A 19,786-nucleotide genomic window follows, 5' to 3' on the forward strand; every position below is an offset into this window, starting at 1 on the left:
AGACTTTGGTGGACCCGGTATCATCCACCACTGAGAAAGGCTGCTCTCGTCCAATGAATTCAATTCTTTTTTGGGTTATTAGCTTAGCTGTCTGACTGCCACACACATACGGGCGAGTGTTAGCAGACGTGATTGCTTTTGTTTAGAGGGAAAGTGGGAGGACGACGCTGCCCAAGATGTTAGTTAGGGCAAGACGCTACACTGCACGAGAGGATGGCTGCGGATGCAACGGTGCTAGCCACAGATGATGGGCTTTTGTCGATCACATGATTTTTTTACGGAAATTGTCCGATACTGATCGGTGGACGATCTATCGGAGCATCCCTAAATATTACAACTTCAAATAAATACCTTTTTCTGTAATATTTCAACTTTATGCTACTAAAATGACATTATTTTTCCTCATAATATTATGATTTTTTTTCCTCTTAAAATCACGACTTTCTCTCATTAGATCAGGTTTGACTTTTTCTCGTAATGATTGACTTTATTCTGGAAAAATTACTGCCAATTTTTGTCCGTATTTATTGAAATTCAAGTCCAATGAACAGCTTGAAATGGTACAAAGGTAAGTGAAGTGCCAGAGGTTTAACAAAAGTAAAAATGAATGTGTATTTCAGAATGATACTGTTTCAGAGACCACAAAATGGGTCAACAATTTAAATCTGTTGTGCAGAAACGGAGGCTGATCAAGCCTTGGCAGTTGGTGCAGCTCATTCCTGCATGCGTTCCAAGTTGTGGAGTACTTACTACCTCCTCTGTCTGCATAAAAACGGTGTTGGAAACACACTGTGGTACTACACCCTCGTGAACGTCAGTTGAACAGCACTGCGCTGGAGAAAGTCGTCTGTTGCTGCAAGAAGAAATGGAATGAAGAATGGAGGAGAGAAAGACCATCTTCACACTTCCAAACGGAGTTTTTCCTCCAGAGAAGTTGGAGTGTTCTAAAACATTTGACCGGTCGTGTATATTTTTAGATAAAAAAGCAGCCGCGGGCCACAAACGGCCCCCAGGCCGCACTTTGGACACCCCTCTAATGTACAGTATGCTCAGTCAGGGTTGAACTTGTTGTGTTGTGCGTACTGTGGGCGTTAAGTACTTGTGTAAAACTTGGCAGCTTGCGCAGCACCTGTGACGTTCTTGATGCTTGTTTCACATTCCGTTTGTCCTTCCTCTAAGTGCTGAAGTAGGCTGCGCAAACATTTGAAAAGTACTTTCAAGTAGTTAGCGTCTTGAAGGTCCCACACAGTGACGCAGCACGGATGGCTTCCAGAGGAGCAGCTCAGCCTCAGAAATGTTTCCTTTACTTGAAGAAAGTGTGTTTTTAGCAGGTGTAACATTGTTCACATGGGCCACATGTGATGTTTGCTCTTTAAAGAGCACACAGTTGTTGCGGGGGCGGGGTGGGGGTAGTGGGGGTCGTTTGGTAACGGTGTCAAGTGATGCCGCTGTTGTGTCACGTCGCTCGGCTTCAAACGCCGATCCACGAGGTCACTCTGACACCTCAACCGCATTCTGTAAGCAAACGGAAACTTCCGCCGGCCATCTTTTGTCGACCCATCATCATCATCATCATCATCATCATCATCATCATCATGTAAATCAGGAGAGTCCGAAGTTTAGCATTTAGTTTGGTTAGCATGTATTGACCTACAATGGTTTGGTTTTAGCATCTTAATGCTTTAACGTGTCCCTCACTGGAGAAAGTGAGCTGATGTAAAACCTGAACTTAGCCTAAATATAGAGACCGAAAGAGGAAGTTAAGTTATCGCTAAGAATTGTGCAGTCTGATACTGGACAAATTTACTGGATTGGATACTTCAAAAATATACAGCCGTCAATTCAAAGGATTCAATGTTAATAAACGGAATATTTTTGTAGTTAGAGCATAAAAAAACCTGTTTAGGACTTTCTAAATACGGGTTTTAACATGATTAGAGCCCTGTAGACATGAAATAACACCCCTATAGTCACCTTTACACTCCTGTTATCTAGGGATGTCCTGTGCCACATTTTTTGGCTTCTGATCCGATCCGATTTTTTTAGTAGTCTTGCCGATCTGATCCGATCTGGTACTGATCCTCTTTTTTTTTTTTAATAATAAGCTTTTGTTACAAACATTCATTTGTGGAATTGAATTTGGTTATGAAAATAGCGCTTCAAAGCATTCAAAATAATGCAAGCAAAGTATTGCTGAATGTACTTTTTTGTTACACAACGTGACCAACAACATTGTTTGTTTTTTGTAACAAACCTCTGTGAGTCCGGTCCCAATCCAATGAAAGATCCAATAAACGAGTGGTCCCCAGCATTTTTTGACCCACGGACCGGCTTGTGTTTCCACAAATCTCCCACGGACGGGGAGGGTTTGGGGGGCGAGGGGGGTTCTTACATTATAGCGATCCAGTGTATCTTATTCATTATGTATTGTGTAAAACTAAGACATGATCAACATAAATTAAAAGCACAAAATGAATGCAGACCCACCATCTACCTGTTCAAGCCTGGAGTTTTTCAAAGAGATGATTACATGGCTGTTTGACATGTGAGGTAAAAGCCAGGGTGCTAGCATGAATTTGAGACAAATGTGCACATTAGCACTCAATAAGTCATCCAACTTACCTTCATGCATTCCCACATAGTATCAGCATTTACACCACATATGAGGTGAAAGAAAAACAGTAAAAATACAGTAGTAGTCTATCTGTGCAGCATGAGATAAAGTTAGCACACGCACGATGTTGCGTTCAGGGACTGTCGAACAAAGTGGGATGGGTCGCCGCTCGCAACAAACAACATATAAATGCCAACTATGGGATTTGTAAGTGTGTATTATTTTAGGCTAGCGAGCTAAAGGCGTGAACTGAGTGAGCCCTCTTGTTGGTCATACAGTCTCTTTGTCTCGGTGGGTGTAGGCGGGGCTGCTAGCGTACATGCACACGTTGCAGAAGAGAGTAACATTGTAGAAATGCTTTTAGTAGAGTCTATGATTGTGATTTGTTGTATCGATTTTCATTGTACTTTTCTTAAAAGTAAAGTTAAAATCGCGTCTCGTCTCGTCCTCGTGTGTGGTCTCGTCTCGTGACACCCCTTGTTCTCACCCCAATTGTGTTGGTTCATTTGGGCAAGAAAGCACGAAGTACGATGGAACTTGTGGACATGCGGTCTATTACTCTATTACTAGATTTTTAAAAGGTTTTTTCTTTAATCTCAGTGAATAATGTGTGGTTGGTAGTGCCGACCCTCGTACTTGTTCGTATTGGTAATGATCTGAATGACTGCTAGCTTTCCTCTTTATTGAAGGCTGTTGGAGTTTATAACAGGAAATGTAAAAGCTATATGGCTTCCACTGTGTGTCCTGTGCCAAAGTATTGGGACTCATGTAGTCCCCCCCCATTCCTCACCTAATGGTCTGGCCCATGACGACGAGGGCGATGATGTGAGTGCAAAGCGGCTTTGGAGAGACGAGGCTTGTGCAGAAAACGGGACACAAAGCCGGCAAATAACAAGGAAAGAAATGTCACGCGTTGCATCTGGACGGGAGTGAAATATTGACTATCACACTGAGAAAGTTACTTATGGAAAGATTAAGACGCGTGCGCGCGCGCACGCACACACACACACACACACACACACACACACACACACACACACACACAACAAGATCCCAGCAAGGGAATAGTCTCACCGCCACATCTATCATCAGATCAGCAGGGCACTGCTTCTGAGATGTCACAGGAAGGTCACATGACTGAGTGTGTGTAAAAAGAGGGCGGGGGATTGCGTACTTGCAGCTCGCCGTGATGTAATGTTCACAGGCACGCCATGGCACTGCCTCATGCTGCGCCGCATCGCCGTCATCCTCTGTGCCCTCACACTGGCTGAATAAACACTCACAGAGGGATTTTAGAGATTTGAGTAAACAACTAAGGGGCGCCACTATTGGACAAAGTGGAGTTTCCCCTTCCCCCCTCCTTGTCATATTAACTATGTTCCTATTGGTCCAAAATTTAAAAAAATCATGTTTGGAAAGATTTAAAGCTTTAGCCACTGGATTTGAGCTCTCGCTCGACTCCCCCTGCAGTATTAGCAGAAGTCTTCTGCCCGCATGAAGCCTTTTGACAACAATTTGGACTTTAAATTCATGGAAAGAGCGATAGAGATGTGAAAATAAGCGAGGCCCCCCTCAGTGTTGTTTTAATGAGGTGCACTGGCATCGTTGTGGCAGTGGCATCACCTGAAGTGGTGTTCATTCGGGTAAACAAGCTGTGCTCCACAGATAGCACTCAGGCCATTCACCCCACCCTGGCACTCGGCCCGATTGCGACACGCACTCACACACGCGCACACAGCCTGCTGTCACATCCCAGAGAGGATCCCCAAAATTCCATTCTTCCCTCTTAAAGGAAAACTGCACAGTTTTTGGAATTTTGCCCGTCATCCACAATCAAGATTCAAGATTCAAGATTCAAGAGTTTTATTGTCATGTGCATAGTAAAACAGCAGTTATACCATGCAATGAAAATCTTATTCTGTTCATTCTCCCAAGAAAAGAAAGAAAACACAAGAAAGAATAAGAACATAAGAAACATAAACACATAAACATATAAAAACAGCTAAAAGCGTAATGGGATGCAACTATTCCGCCTATAAAGCCTTCAAAAAGCGCCAACAAGGCTCCATTTACATAATAAATATAAATATTAACCAAGCTACAGCAACACTGCTGTTGTTAACATTGTTACGTCAAAGAACTACTTTCCGGCGTAGTGACGCCTCGCCACACCACAGCTACCAGCCGGCCGGCGACTAGCCTTCACCGCACACTCGCTCACACTCGCGTCTGTGCCGCTATGGAAAGGTAACGCTTCATATTGGAGCTGCCGCCGCCGCTGCTGTGTTTTTGTTTTTAACGCTAGGTGTGGCGCTCCTTTCCTTTCTATGTTGCTATGTGACACCAATACATCCAGGAAGGTGGGGGCTCTTACAGCCTTAAAGCATGCAGTGTATTTGTATTTGTACTTTATTTATCCCACAGCAGGGAAATTCACTTGTTACAGCAGCAAGCAAGATACACAAGTAAAGAATACATCGTGACTACAACATGGTTCAGGTGGTGCAGGTGTTGTAGAGCCTGACAGCGGTCGGTATGAAGGACCTGCGGAACCTCTCCTTCTTACACCGTGGGTGTAACAGTCTGCTGCTGAAGGAGCTGCTAAGGGAACCCACAGTGTCATGTAGCAGGTGAGAGGTGTTGTTCATGATGGATGTCAGCTTAGCCAACATCCTTCTCTCCCCCACTTCCTCCACGGAGTCCAGAGGACCGTCCAGGACAGAGCTCGCTCTCCTGATCAGTCTATTGATCCTGCTCCTGTCCCTGTCCGTGCTGCCCCCTCTCCAGCAGCCCACAGCATAGAAGATGGCTGAGGCCACCACAGAGTCATAAAAGGTCCGTAAAAGAGTCCTGCACACACCAAAGGACCTCAGTCTCCTCAGCAGGTGAAGGCGACTCTGGCCCTTCTTGTAGAGGGCGTGGGTGTTGACGGACCAGTCCAGCTTGTTGTTAAGGTGAACAAAGTGTATAATCATTATAAAAATACCAAGCTGGCGACTTTGCAGATTTCACTTATTGCGGGCTATTTTGGGAACCTATCCCCCCGCGATAAACCAGGGAGCACCATGCGTGATCACAGCATGGATGTGAAACCACAACACCTTGTTGGAGGTTTTAATAGCAGCAATGTAGGCTGAGTAGCATGCATACAGTACGTGCATGCCTCTTTTTAGCTCTTTTTATATCTTTAGAACGCACAGAAGAGAGAACGACGCGTTCATTGTGGGTGATGGGCAGAATTCCAAAAAAGCGCACTTTTCCTTCAAGGGTCCATTATTTGCTGCTTATGAAACGGGACCGTTCCAACTGTCCAAATTCAGGGGTTGTTGTTGTGCAACTGGAGTGCAGGACCGCAGCGCTTCTTTCTTTGTTCTTTTTTAAACGGTGTGATTATGCAACAGGGGTTCACGTTGTATCAGCAAGTAACATTCAGGAGAATTATGAGTCATGTTGTCGTGCACCCCGTAGATGCACGTTCGCCTATCCTGCACACGCACACACACACACACACACACACACTTGAAGGTCTTGCCACTTGTGAACAATAGATGGATAAAAGTCCTTGGGGCGGCCTGGAAACAGAACACAGATTAAAATGTGCGCGACCCTGACCTCACAAAGACACACACACGCACACACACACACACACACACACACACACACACGAGCACGTTCGGCATTGGTGACAGCATTCTGACACGGACCAATAAGATGAGAGGCAGTTGCTGAAACTCGTGTGTGTGTGCGTGTGTGTGTGCGTGTGCGTGTGGGTGTGTGCATGTGTGTGCGTGTGCGTGTGGGTGTGTGCATGTGTGTGCGTGTGGATGTGTGCATGTGCGTGTGTGTGTGTGCGTGTGCGTGTGTGTGGATGTGTGCGTGTGCGTGCGTGTGCGTGTGTGCGTGTAGGCCTGCTGTGCTTAAATGACTGTCATTGCTAGAGTGGAGGAATTAGCACTCGTGAAGCTAATTACAGCTCATATGGATTCCTTCCTTTACTTCTCATCACTCAGTTCATCCAAGCCGTGCTTTGTCAAAAGGCAATCCCCGCCTCCGGCCTTTGTTTTTTCCCATTTCACTGTAATGAAAGCAAACATTACACCTGTGCCATGACTTATGCATGTTTTTGCGTCTAGTTTGAGGCCATTTGTGAAATGGTCGTTCGCATCAGAAGCAATCCGTCTCCCCTTTTTTCCACAGCCGCCGTCGCACAAGGCGGCGCTCATGTTCACGTTTGGGCCGCCCGGTGACCTCATTGTTGATAATTGGGAGGCTGGCTCCGCTCCGTCCCTTCAAAGGAGCGCTCGGTGAATAATGAATGAGGTTTTGGCATCATCGTTTGTTCAGGTAACAATGTTGGCATGTCAGGCCGAGCCACCCGATCCGCTCGCCCGGTGACATGATGGAATATGTTGGCCGGTGTTGGCTTTCGCCAGGTTTCACGGCTGCAATATTGATGAAGGCATGTTTTTTTCCACGGCTTCCTTTCGCACCGGCCTTGCCCCGATTGGTGGCGGCGGCGTTGGCGGCTAAGATGGCCGCACGAAGGACGACGCGTGGCGTAGCGTGGCTGCGCATTTTCCATCTGTCATGAAAGTGGAGCAGCTCATTACAACAGAGTGCTCTCTACTGAGCTGACCTGAAAACACAAGGAGTGTGCGTGTGTGCGTGTGTGCGTGTCTCACAGAAGGTTTTCAACCGTACCTTTCTTAGGTAATGTGTTCTTATTGAAGACATTTTCATTGTGTCTTGACGTTGATCCCGTGGGGGGGTTAATGTCCCTGTGGAGAACCCAGCAGGGTAGATCCGGCTGGCGGTGCTTCTGATAAGCATCGCAGGAAGAGCAGCCGAAGGAAGGAAAACGGCCATTATGGGAATGCGTTTACAACACGATTGCATCAACGCTTCTTTTTTTGCAAGAAGATCAAGGGACCGCCCAATTAGATCACCCCCCAACATCTTGTCTAAGCTGCCACCAGGGGGGCATCCAGGGTGTGCTATGATATGTGTAATGTAAGCCCCCCCAACATGCATGATGATTGATGTCAAGGTCTGCTCGCCTCTCAACTCCCTTTCCTCCTCTGCGGGGTGCACAGAGCGGAGAATGGCTTACCTGCTGTGTCCTTGTTATTGCTACATCCTCACAGCTGCGGGGGTGGTGGTGGTGGTGGTGCGGGGGAGGGAGGGGGGGGGATGTTGTGTCACGCTTCCATCTCGAACGACTGCCATGTTTTTAATCCGAAAAAACAGGCCCACGTCACTGTCCGCTTCCAGCTTGAGCCACGGAAGGGTAGTGGAGCTTATTTATCGCTCTCAAACAGGAAGTGAATTAAAACCCAGAGAGGGCGCGTCGCCCTCTCAGCCTCTCAGGGTTCCTCAGCCTCGAGAGAGAGCGCTTCTGTCGGGCCTCATTAAGGCTCCGTGAAGACTGCAAGAGAATTTCCTGGCTTCTCTCGTCCAATCAATACGACTTCTTTATTGTTTTACTGCCAGGGGGTAAATAACTCCTGGGAGGGGGCCAGAGGGAGAGATATGCCGTCCTATCTCCGATCTCCTCCACTCATCATATATTCCGCTTGCTAAGCCGTTTCCTTCCTTGCCATAAACAGGCTGACCCAGTAACACCAGGCTTGTTTCTGTTCAGCCTGGTGTTAGCGATAGGAAGGTGAAAGGTCAGCTGCCTGTAACTTTGACCACGACGTGTTGTCTTGTTGACATCTCACTGTGTCCCGAGTTGACCCAGTTAACGAGGAGGATCGTCTCCCCCGCGCTGCAATTGCCTGTTGACTCATTCTAGGGGGAGGAGGAGGAGGAGGAGGAGGAGGCAGAGGAGCAAAACACAGTGAGCTCATTTTAATTTTGCCTGGTCAACATCTCCTTACCGCTGTGGAGCTTTGATCTTATAGCGGCCACTCTGTGTATTGGTGCATACAGCGGAGGTTAAAGGTCACACTCTTACTTTCTGAGGCATGGATTGTGCGTCTGCGCTTCTGCGTAGTCAGTATGACGTCCTCTCTGGTGCTGTTTTCATCCTTTGTGCAACCTTCTACCGAAACACTCTGTTTTCCCTCTCATCAGCTCGTTAGCTGTTTAGCTTCCTTCGTCGTGAGCGAACGATGGTAATTAAAGAGAAAAGGGGATGTGTCAATGTGTAAGAACTAGCGGTGCTCCGATCGATCGACCACCGGTCAGTTTTGTGATTATTGGTTGGGCGGCGGCTAATTAGCCAAAGTGTGTGTGCGACAGTCGGAGGTCTAAGGCTCGAAAATTGTTTGGATTCGTCATCGCCGTCAATGGCGGTGGAAGACACCGAGTTTGCCGACTGCCTGGGGGTCCTCTTGCATCTGAGGTCTCCCTAGAGGAGGTGCCTGATCTTCTAAGTTTCACTGGTGATTTTGAAAAAGCAAGTCAAATATGTTTTTGTGTAAATTTGATGGTTCCCCTTTCATGTCATATATCACCAACGTGAGCCGCCACCACCACACGAGGCGCCTGCGAGCCTGCTTTTCATTCAGCTCTTCAGTGAATAATGTGAGAAGACGAGAAAGAAACGCATTGTGAAATAGAAAAGGTGAGTTGTGGACAGCAGCACGTTGCTCATGTTGTGGTCAAACAAGCACGTTGGCTTTGTTTGCCTTGAAATAAGCGACCTCTGGAGGTGCACGTCCAGCTACGCATGAGCACTATTTTCTTCCCCAAATGTCTGCAATGTTAGCGTGGGTTGGCGTGCTGCAGTTTAGGCGCAGCACCACCAACCCTGCACTCCGTCCTGACAGCAATGGCAACAACAAGTTAACACGTGCGCGGCCCCCGCTATAGCTCAGCGTGACAAGCCGTGGCACCGAGACAAGCAATGATGTCAACGTCCCAGCGGTGGCCGTCTCCATGTTGGGATATCATTTTTCCCTCTCTGTATTTATGGGCGAGTTTGTGTAAGGTGATACTGGGCAAGTCCCCCCCCCCCCCCCCCGTGCGTGCGATGATGAGAAATCAAAAAGCTGACTTATTAACACGCACGCCGCTGACTGCGCTGTTTTGCCCAACCTGAGACTCCTTCACTGTCAAAGCTTCAAGCCATCAGTGAGGCTTTTAGCTGATTATGGCTAGTATGAGCGTAATGTCACATATTGTTGGGTGGGGAGAACTATTTTATTTTGAAGGAAGTGGATCCCCACACATTCACTGTCAAAAATATGCTTTTTTCCCACAGAAAAAACGTCATTCATGCGGTGCATAATTCATGTACAGCATCCATGTGCCACTGTTAAAAAGGCTCCCGTTTTTACATCTTTATGCCTTCATGCTTCACTGATAATGTTTTTTTGTCAAGCGCTGAGATTTTACACTTTGATGGCGGTCCTTGAATGCACCTTAGTTGTGTAAACCGGAAATTGTTGCCAGAAAAGTAGTGTGGATTACGTAGAAAGGCCTTCTCTAGCCTGCCAGTCTCGTGCGCTAGCCTGACAACCCTGCTAAAGGTGACTCCGTGACTCTGTGACTCCGATTCCATGTGTTCATCGATCATCTTACGTTATCATTCATACGTTTTATTCTTTAAAATGCATTTAATAAGAGTGTGAGGCGCATTTAGGGCTTTAACTGGGATTGTGTCGCTGGTGAACAGTGGCTTTGGAAGAGAGAAGGGGAGGCTTCTGCAGCGGAATATAATCTAATAATTACAACAGTCACTTTTTATTTATTGCAAATGTTGATCCGAAAATGGAAGGAGAATGTCACATTCAAGCTAGCACGAGAGTTTGGAGGTATCTACTACAGTGGTGCCTTGGTTAACACCATTAATCCATTACAAGGTCCAACTCAAACCAAAACGGACTCTAACCAAAGCAAATTTTCCCATGGAAAATAATGTAAATCCAAATAATCCGTTCCACACACCCTAAAATCTTAACACAAAACACACTTTATAGACAATAATTCTAGTTTTACATGCAGGAAATGATGCAAAAATAATTCCAAATGACAAATGGACAACTGAACATTTAACATCGCTTTTACCTAGTTTCGGTGCACAATCCAAGATAGCGGTCGTGGCGTAAGCAAACCAGACGCTAAACAAGTGGGTGAACGCAAGCCGAGGCAAAATGTCAGCAAAAATTTGGGATGTTAACCGAAACGCGTGCTAACCGGGGCGGACGTTAACCGAGGTACGGATGTACCTGTACTCATTTTTCGCCATTCACTGGTGCTCCCGGAACATAACGCCAGCGGAAAGCAGGGTTCTTGGCTCTTTTGTACTCTGAGAGTTGTCTGCGTTGCGTATTTATTTGACTGCATCCATCCATCCGTCCATTTTCTATGACACTTGTCCTCACTAGGGTCTGGAGACTATCCCAGCTGACTTTGGGCGACAGGCGGGGTGCACCCTGGACTGGTTGCCAGCCAATCGCCAATCGCCAAAATGGTACATGCACACGCTAAAGCAAAGATAGTGTGCCTCAGTTCAACCCCCTGGAGTCCACTGTCATCTCATTCCCCGGCATGGTGCACAGCCTACACATCTTTGTGTGTGTTCTCACATGTGCCTCCCCACCTAAGCATGACTTGTTTTATTTTGAAAGACTCAGGAAGTACACTTACTGGGATTCTTTAAAAGGCTTCCCCCTCCTAAGTTTGTGTTTGGGTGTAAATAAAGGCTTGACATCTGGCCCGTGGTGGGCTATGTTCCACGTGAGCTTGGTGAGTCAGCGAGGAAGAGGGAAGCAACGTGTTTTTTTTTTTGAAAGGGAAGAGATGAGGGGTAAAGATGCAACAGTGGACGCAACATGAGCGGAGGCAAACACACGATAGCGGGATGCACGCAGCAGATGGAGATGGAGCGTTCACTTCAGTGACATCATTGGATTTCATGTGTGTGTGGGGGGGGTAAGGGGGAGTGCGCATGTGTTGCAAGTAGATGTGAGTTCACTGGAGCGTGCGCTGCATCCAGGAGGGAGGAGGAGGGGCGAGGCGGTGACGTTATTGTAATCTGGAATACTGAGAAGCCCAGCTGTGCAGAATCAGGGCATCGCCAGGGCTTATGTTACGTCACACACACACACGCACGCACACGCACACACACTGGCGCTACATGTCGCCTGCCGCGAGCCCTGAAGGAACTCAATGAAGGGCAAAGGTCAGGAGGGTGAGGGCTGCCTTTGTGCACGGTACCGTTCATAAAACATCCTCTATAGGGAAGTACTGTACAAGTATACTCATATGTCTTTTTAATGCATCTAGTATTATTACTATGATTATTCCTGGTCATGCCACACATTTGTCACGCTGTTGCTAGACAGAATTCATGAAGTCCCAAAAAAAATAGAATGTTAGGATGACATTTGTCGTTAAAAATGCTTTAGAACAGGGGTCCCCATCCACCGGTTTAAGGTGGGGCTGAAACTTTCAGGTGCAATGTAAAAAAAAAACAACACTTTTTTTTTTAATAGATTTTTAAATAGCTACATCAAATTTTATGTAAATAGATATCAATTTTGGAAATATGGGGCATTATTATATTTAAAAAAGAATATACACTTAGGAATCCCAGCACTTGTGCATGTTTACGGTGTTTGCTGCGAGCGGCAAGCCGTCCCACTTTGTTCGACGGTCCTTGAAGGCACCATCTACTTGTAACTTTCTCCCACGCTGCACAGATTTTTCACCTTTTTCTTTCATCTCATATTTGGTCCCAAATGCTGATACTATGTGGGGATGCATCAAGGTAAGGTTTGATGACATTATTGAGTGACTAAAGTAAATATTTGACCGGTCCACAACCTCAAGATAATTCACGCTAGCACATGCTAGCTTGTTATAACACATATGAAACATAAAAAACAAACTCCAGGCTCGTACTGATGAATTTTGTGCTTTTAATCTGATTTTGTTCCAGTCTTAGTTTTACACACCACAAAATAAATGAATAGCATTTGATCACTATAATGTATGACCGCAAATGGAACGAGAGCCGGTCCGAGTGTCCAAAAAGGCTGGGGACCACTCCTTTAGAAGACATGCTAGCATACATGTAATCACGATTATTTTAATAACCGATTAGTGGGTCGATGATTTTTTAGATTAATTGACTAATCAGATTTTTTTTTAAACGCATTTTTAAATTCCGCCTCTTTATTCAGAAACAGAAGATTTGAAGTGATAGAGCAAAGAAGGTCAGAAACACCAGATGGCCGCTTGAATATTCTGTTAAAATCATGTTAAATAATAAAAAAATGGAAATGTTTGCTAAATAGCTTCAGTAAAACAATAAATGTACACAAAAATACAATCATGATCATTTTCTTCGTCGATTAATCTGAAGCTTGTTGTTTGACTGAATGGAGGAATGGGGTCGACCATAGCAGTCAGTGGTTGGGTCCACAACGTATCAGAGAACAGGCAAGAATGCCCATCACTGTTTTCCAACGTCAAGGCTGATACGTGTGAATATCTTGCTTTGGCTAAAACGCATAGAAAATAAGTCTGCTTTCATGGATCACTCAGGAAATTAAAAAATATTCACATTTGAGAGGCTGAAATCAGAGGATGTTTACATATGTACATGAAAAAATGACGACTTGATGACCAAAATAGTTATCATCTGGAGGCAAATGCTGATTGACTTGCTAAGTCCGGCCTGGGGAACCCGCAAAGACATTTTGCGAATCGAGCTGTGTGAGAAATTTCAAGTCAAACACACTCACGAGTCAAACATTGAGGTTTAGTAACAGCGCCGCCATGTGGTGTATTTTTTAGAAAAATTGCAGCACAGGTTCCACAGTGCACGCCTCGATACGTTTTCACCCAAGAGTTTGATAACGCAAAAAATGCAGAGATAGATCCCGAAAAAGACGCCATAACAATGTCTATTTTGACGCTGTTACGCGAACCACCCGTCAAAAGGGCTCCCTCAGTGCAACTAAAAAGAACACAATGCAGGACACACACCGACCACGTGAGTATTGAAATCAACGCTTACAGTACACGTTAATGTACATGCACAACAATACTATGTTATACAAATGTACAACCCACAAGGCAGCAGCATGCCTTGCGGGTTCTAAATGAGCATAAACTAGTGTTGTATTGCATGTATGTTGGCGGGTAAGCGTCCACGAATGAAAAAGTACTGTATGGAGAGGACATGGGAACAGTAGCGTCGTGTGTGCATATTATTAAAGGCACAGTTGTCTTTCATAAGAGGAGTGTGGTTCCTGACCTGCTCAACGTTTAAAGTTTCCAGAAGAAACATTTGGACTCCACACGCGGGCAGAAATGTGCCCTAGGGGGCAAAAAATATCTCCCTTGCACTGGACTGTTTTAATGCACCTCGACGCAAACGACCAATGGCACCGGGTGCGGCAAAATGAGCCGTGGGGAGCCAGCGCCGTGACCGTATTTGGCAATGACCCCAAGGAGAAGGAAACAGCTCTACCCCTGCCGGCCTCCCATCTTCGCTGGTTATTTTCGACCTTAACCTCCAGCTCTTTTGTACTCGGCTTGATAAACATCAAATACCTTTTTTTTAATAGCCATGTAGAAGTGACTTTTATGGGCCGAAGACTATCAGACATGGCTGTGGGTTTTTATTAGTGTGTGTGTGTGTGTGTGTGTGTGGATGCGTCCCATGTGGTAAAGCCACTTTGCAACTTGTGTAAGGGTGTATTTACCCTGAGGGCCATCATGAAACAAGGTCATTGCGCCACATATTCAACATAATGAGCTATAAATAGAGCACGTGTATATGCTCTGTTGCATTATGCATCTATCTCATTCAGTCATCACGGCCTCACTACGTGTTGAAAGGAATTTATGTCACAGGAAATGTTCAAGCGGTCGCCATTGCTTTATGCCTTGCATGTGTTATACATGTTCCATACATCCCAGGAGGGCAAATTACCGTAGGAGAGGATCTATGCTCCTCAACTCTTTCAGCTGGAGTCTGCTTGTATGTACCGTATGTATTACAAAGTGCTGACTGTAGTGGACCTAAGTGGACACTGAGTGCTTGGTGGGGCGCCGGCCTCGACCGTCCACAATCGCATCCTCATTTCAGTGAGACGTTCAATACTTTGGCTGAAGTAGATCAGCAGATCCATGCGGGTTACCTTCAGGGACCACCATCAAAAATGGCAAGTAATTGGCAGGCCCATAAAAATTTCTCGTTACAGTGCAGTGCAGAAAAATTGAAGGACATGGGGGACTTTGATGTGTACATGAAATATGCAATCCAATGTAGGTGAGGGTATTGTACTATACGCTATATAAGACTTGTCTTTTAGGTCACAAAGCAAATGAGTGTAATATAGCTAATAATTGGGGATCTAAATCGGTTAAATATTTAATTGTGATTAATCACATTTTGACCATAGTTAACTCATTCAATACCAAAGACATACTTATACGTTTTTATAAACCCGAACGCCTAAACCCAAAGACATATTTATACATCTTTTACATTTTTTGCGAGAGAGGCAAAAAGAGGTGATGATGCAACTGCACACTAATAGATGTCACGTTTAGAGCAGTTTCAAGCCATAAAAACAGCCACAAGGCGGCAGAAGTGCATTTGATAAGAGCTCGGCATGGATCTTTTGCATATAAAATCACACTCAACAGCAAAGAGGAAGTGGAAGAGCGCAGCGGAGCTGGTTTTTTCCCTTTTTTAGTCGGGAAGTGATATTTTCCTGAAACTTGCCTATGTTCTACTGCTGATTACTAAAGAATGGAAAAAGGTAGAAACAAACTTTTTTTTCTGAGTCTAATGTTTCTTTTGGTAGGTTCCATGTTTCTATAGCCACAGAACACAATATTCTGTGTGCCTTGAAAAATCAGTCAAAATAGTCTAAAATGGCCGCTACTGAAGGGGTTGTCTTTTGACAAATGGCTGGGATTGAATGAGTTAATTAGTAATTAATCGCAGATAGAAAGAAGGTTTCATCTATAAGAAGTAGAGATGTAAATCTCTTTGTGTTAAACAATTCCATACGCATCTAGACACACGGCTTACGATTCAAAAACCATGTATTTTAAAACCGGAATGGTTCGACACGGTGTACAAACAACGTGATTGGATGCGATTGAACTTTTATGTTACGTTTGTTGATGTAGTCTCACATTATAAAGTAAGGAAGCCAATTGCATTAAAGTGGTGAAAGTTACGGTATTATCAAAAACGTTCAGGCAATGACAAACATAAATTAAATTAAATAACATAATTTGGGATATCAGTTTTGGAAATATGGGCCATTATTTTATTCAAAAAATAATATACAGTTAGAAATCCCCCAGTTTTTGCATGTTTAATATGAGTGGAGACCACTTTGTCCACTTTGTTCGATGGTCCTTGAACACACCCTCTAGCTTTTTCCCACGCTGCACAGATAGACTACTATACTGTACTTTCCCCGTGTTTTCTTTGTTGTGGTTTTTAAACAGTGGTACATGTGGTACATTCATTCATTCATTTTCCATGCCGCTCTTTAACAGGGTCGCGAGGGTACAGTATGCTGGAGCCTGTCTCAGCTGACTTTGGGCAAGTTCACCCTGGACTGGTCGCACATGTAGACGCTCGCCTCACATTCATACCGAGTCCCCAGTTAACCTAACATGCAAAGAAAAAGACTAAAAATAAAGAAAAAAGATTTATTTACCAAATATCTGCAAATTTGCAGGGACATGAATGCTGACAAATGTGTGCGGATCCGGAGCATCCGCAAGGAACTTTTCTTGAACACTTCCAAGCTATCTTTGAAGTCCGAAGTGCGTACTCTCCCTGCACTTGTGTGCGTTTTCCGCACGTCCAAAAACGTCTGCAAGGTGAGCTGCATTGTTTAAATTGTTTGCATCGTTCTGTCAGCCCGACAATAAGTACTTCGCCCTTGTGGTGACCTTGCATAGACCCGGTGCTATAGAAAAGCATGTGCACTTGCAGGTGAATAGTGGTGATTCCACACAGGACGGCTGCATTCACAGCAGATTACAATAGAAGGACCTAAACAAGGAATAAAGGACCAATTTTGCCACTGGGAGAAAGCCGCAAAGAGGCTGACCTTGAACTATGAGTCATCGCCACTGTAAAGGCTAGAAACAATTTCACAGCATTTCCTGTGCATTATCAGCTCTTCCTGCCACCGGCGGGAAGTCTCAACCTTGACGCGAAAGACACCCGAGCGCCATTGACAGACACAGTAAGGTCATTATTGCTTTGCTCGGAGGTGAGAGACCTCTCCCGAGTCTCTTAAGTGCCTCCTCCATCTACTCGACCGTTCTTCTTGTCACTGCCGGCTGTCCGTGAGACAGCCTCTGTCAAAATATGACGCCTGTCATGCCCAGGGAATCCTGATCGTTTGGTCATGGAGGGTCACCTTCAGTGTCCTTGTTATCTCCAGCAAACAGAAGCAGGTTTTTGTCAATCAAGGCGCGACATGACTTCACACAGATGAATGTATTAGCTGTGGATCCCGATGATGGTGACTTGGAACCCACAGCAGTCATGCTTGACCGTGTTTGCGTTGGTGTACCATAATTAGCGTAATGAGTTATTTATAGCCAGCTGTGGAATTAGCTGTGGAATTGCCAGGCAGCCTCGGGGCTAATTAAGCCACTTGCCAATCAATTATTTATGGCTTCCTGCAGGACAGTCGCTTGTCCCCTTTTGAATGCACACCATGGAAACACAACAGGAAGCAGAAAGCCCGTGGAGAGGAAGTAGTAGATGATAATAGCGTGGTTTGATGTGCGTGAGTGACAGGAGCAGTGTGTTTTTAACCATCCATTATACTGTAGAGTCTTATTTTGGTTGTGGTCAGCACCCAAAATCCAGTTTTGCAGTTGGATGGGAATGGCAACAATAGACAATCGAATAATTGTCTATTGCTTATTCTATTGCATGTCAATGTTTTTTGCGGTCGGGTTCAGCCCTGCACGGGTCACGACGAAGGTTGCGTATTGTTTGCATATCATCCGATACCGGTTCCAAATCAATCATTTGAAAACGGTGCTGGTGCTTAAACGGTGCCCAAACAGATGCTTAAAAAGAGAAAAACATACAAATTTTGTCTTAAAACAATGTCTTTTTATTTTTGCGGTGACGTGTGTGACATGCAAGTTGATCAGAAAAGTCATTTTCATGCTTCAATAATGTGAATGCTGTTTATAACTAAGTACCACATTCACCAATATGAAATCTAATCCACAACATAGTTACCAGGAGCAATACGGAACGTGAAATGTGTTAGATTTGACAGTACAGTACAGTATGGCTTAAAACTGCTCTAAAAGTACCATCCATAATGTCCAGTTGAGTCATCACTTCTTTTTTCCTCTCACGCAAAAAAACGTAAAAGATGTACAAATACGTCTTTGGTATTGAATGAGTTAATGTAACGTTAGTGACACCTGGTGACCAGTGTAGAATGCTACTGTAATGCCGGTGTTTGTGGTTAAGGAGTGACTCACGATGCACTTCAATCACTTCATTGCCAAGCGGAGAACACATATGCAGTGAACATTCACACAGGAGCTGCTGTCAGCCACAACTCACGCCAGTCACTGAGTCTGGATCTTCTGAGGTGAGGTACACCCAACCTTTCCAGCATTTTAGCTAGATCCAGGTGAAAAATGAACGTCAGGCGTAACACTGTCGCTACAGTCGACTCGGTGGAAACTATACCTCAGTTTTGCCTCATTTTGGTGCCACAAGCACATAGTCCGGTTGCTGCCATTTCCGTCGGCACCAAGTTTTGGTACGCATTCCTAGTCACGGTGTAGTGGTTGGGGACCCCTCAGCTCAACTATCTATGGGCCCCTTCTGCCAAGAAACATTGTGTCAAAAAAATCAACACCCAAGGATAAAATTAGATTATTCCCAGCTGGTGACATGAAGGGGTCAGCAGAAATCAGGTACTTTTAATCCACTCATTGCTGAGATCACCTGAACCGCATCTAGCTGCTAATAAGCACATTTGATGAGGTTGTAAAGGTCAGGAAAATTTCCATTTTGCACCTTTTAATTGTTTGGGGGCACTCAAAAGAGCAAGTAGCGTGTCCAGGATTTATTACAACCATTGCAGAAATGGTCATATTTTAGTCACACAGGACCAAGGATCTGGTGGAAGATGCAAGAATGTGTTCTCAAAAGCTTAGAGTTGACTCAGGAGGTCGGTTGGAGGCCAACAAAATCCATCTGCCGTCCCCTCAAAAGCACTAATGAACTGTTTTTCCCACGCACGTGTGATTGGATGGCGCTGTTTGCAAACCTGCAGGCTCATTTGTTATACAATACAGTTCGGCCTCCAATGGCGTCAACGTGTATGGAACAAACAAAGCTGGCCCACGGCAGAAGTTGTGCGAACGCTGACATCACAAAGTCCCACGTGTTTGTCTATTTTATCACATCCTTTCTCCTTTTCTCACTTTTCTTCTCACATTTTGACTCTGCGAGCGGTACATTCATCGCCACAGTTGCACTCAAAGCACATCTGTTTACTTCGAGACTGGTCTGTCCCAGCAGGCCTGGCAGTCGCCCAACACGCAGTGTGTGTGAGTGTGTGTGTGTGTGTGTGTGTGTGTTTGTGTGTGTCTTTCCTACCTGCTGCCTCCCTGTTTGCAGACCAGTCATCATGTTCTCGTTTTGAGCACTGAGGGAGATGACACATGGATGAACGTGTTCTTCCTGTGTGATTACAAAACACACCTGCAATGGCGTAGGGGAGAAGCAAACACGTTCCAAGTAGGCAGTCGAGTATATATAGAATATCATCAACACTGCACAGCGCAATTTACGCTGGCTTTGAAAGACCACTGTACCGCTCATCTGTTTCTCTCCAAGGACAAATGTAATCTCTGCCTCGGTGAGAAGCTGAGAAAGCTGCAGCATGCGTCAAAAGGTGGGAAAGCGTACTTTGTGGAGCTGCTCCGTGCAATTACACAACGTGCAATACGAGCTGGAGTCACAAATAGCTGCTGTTAATTCACTCACAGCGTGATGCGGTGTGTATCTTTGAATTTCGTGGTTATTTTAGTACAGATGCCGGTAAACTGCGGCCCACGGGCCACATACGGCCCATTAAGACGTTTCCAAATTATATTTTCAACCTTCAACATTGAAGCAAGTCTTGAACTATGAAAATGATTTCAATGGTTTCTGAAGCGAGAGGCTGAGCTTTCCAGTGAGAC

Source organism: Dunckerocampus dactyliophorus, chromosome 15 (genome assembly GCF_027744805.1).
Source record: "Dunckerocampus dactyliophorus isolate RoL2022-P2 chromosome 15, RoL_Ddac_1.1, whole genome shotgun sequence".
NCBI classification, from domain to species: domain Eukaryota; kingdom Metazoa; phylum Chordata; class Actinopteri; order Syngnathiformes; family Syngnathidae; genus Dunckerocampus; species Dunckerocampus dactyliophorus.